Source organism: Scophthalmus maximus, chromosome 5 (genome assembly GCF_022379125.1).
Source record: "Scophthalmus maximus strain ysfricsl-2021 chromosome 5, ASM2237912v1, whole genome shotgun sequence".
Classification (NCBI taxonomy): domain Eukaryota; kingdom Metazoa; phylum Chordata; class Actinopteri; order Pleuronectiformes; family Scophthalmidae; genus Scophthalmus; species Scophthalmus maximus.
The window spans coordinates 23835696-23837500 of record NC_061519.1 but is presented as its reverse complement, the minus strand read 5'-3'; positions in this window follow the sequence as shown (position 1 = coordinate 23837500).

Here is a 1805-nt window from a genome sequence, read left to right as displayed (position 1 = left end):
TCAGCCGACCAGCGGCGGAGGAGGAGCCGAGTCGTTTGTGACGTGTTCCTTTTGCGGTTCCTGCGAATATTTCTCCTGGAAGAATGCAGACAAAACTGTCTCAAGCTGTGTCTGCGATAAGTGATTGTTTATCATTAATCTTTTATTTTTCAATTTTGCCACACCGGCTCTGTCGCTCCACGACGCAAACTCCTCTGCAGACGTTCGCGGTCCTCAGAGGACGAATCCGTGTGGCCCGTGTGACCCTCTGACCCCGTCTCCATCGCCTCTGGCGGGTCAAAGTCTTCTCTTATACCCACATAAATATCTCAGACACTAGATTTGGTTTGGACATCATCTCTTCCAGACAAGGAGGAGATGAGTTTGCTGGTCGTCTCTCTCTTCGTGCATGTTAAGCATCGTCGTGATGAACATGTCACCATGCTGATGTTGGCATCTAGCTCATGGCACTGCCGTTCCTAAGTGCAGCCTTAGTATGAATGATGGCTTTCTGAGTTTGCTGTTACTGTTGCTGACACTGCCATACAGTTATGTCCCATGGAGGAGGTGCAAAAAAAAATTAAAAATATAGTAAAGATGATCGCAAAACAGCTTTTCTGAACAGAAACCACAGCAGTGCCCCCCCCCCCCCCCCCCCCCCCCGTACGCTTTGTAACCCAAATCTTGCAGTCCCACTTCAATCTAACCGACATCTTTAAGAATGTTATATATTTCTGAAGATAAGACTCAAAATGTCAGGTTTTATATTAATAATAATAAATTTCATTCATAGAGCACTTTTCATTGCTAAAAGCAATCTCACAATAAGTGCTAGAATATGACACATGTCATGTTCTGCTCCTTCTAGCACAGGTGAAAAAAACGTATCCATGACCGGGACCGATCTTTGATAAATATTTCAGGCAAATCTTTCCATAACATTTTCAGCGACCCTGCCAACAAACGAACAAACAAAAAGACAAAACGAACCAATCACACAACCTCCTTGAAAGAGTTCATAATTCAAATCCTCGGAAAGACACAAGGATAGTCAAAATGTGCAAACGTTAAAATTGTCCGCGAGACTCGGAAGTTGCAGATTGATTGACACACAGCATCACGCATATCATTTTCTTGAATGGTGATTTTTTTTTTAAAACGTGCTTCCACTCGCAAAGAGGTTTGAATAAGTTCGGCGGATGTGTTGGTTGTTGAGGACACATGAACGGACGTTGAAGGTGAAACGTGTCGATCGTTATAGTCTGGTCGGTCGGGGGCGGGGATGAAGCGATGGCGCAGGACGGTGAGTGGATGAAGGGAAGGGGCACGGCGGGTCGACAACATGATGGGTTGACTAGTTGACGTCATTAAACATTAGTGTGAAGTGTCAGTGTTTACATGTATGGAACCGGGACATTACTTCACTCACACTTGTTTGAGTAAAACCTGTCTGTGGTCAGCTCTCATTGGCACGTTGTCACATCCAATGAGGTGGTGGCGCGTTCCTCCACAGGCCCTCGATCGCCCAGAGGTCATTTCAGATGCACGGTGACCTTGACCTTGTCTCTCGGAATGGGGACGTGCACTCCGCCGAGAATTTAATCCCCGCTCTGGCACTCTCGGAGTTCGAGGGATTACTTCTTTCATTTTTTTTTAATGCTCTGGTTGAAAAGCTTTAAAAGAAGAGAGTCAGTGAAAGAGAGAGAGAGAGGGAGAGAGAGATTTGGTGATAAGCCCAAATGGAGCTATTGATTTGGCGAGAGGGCCTGCGTCACTCGTGGCAGCGTTCAAGAGAAGACAGCTGAAAAAGTCCAATCAATGTGCCG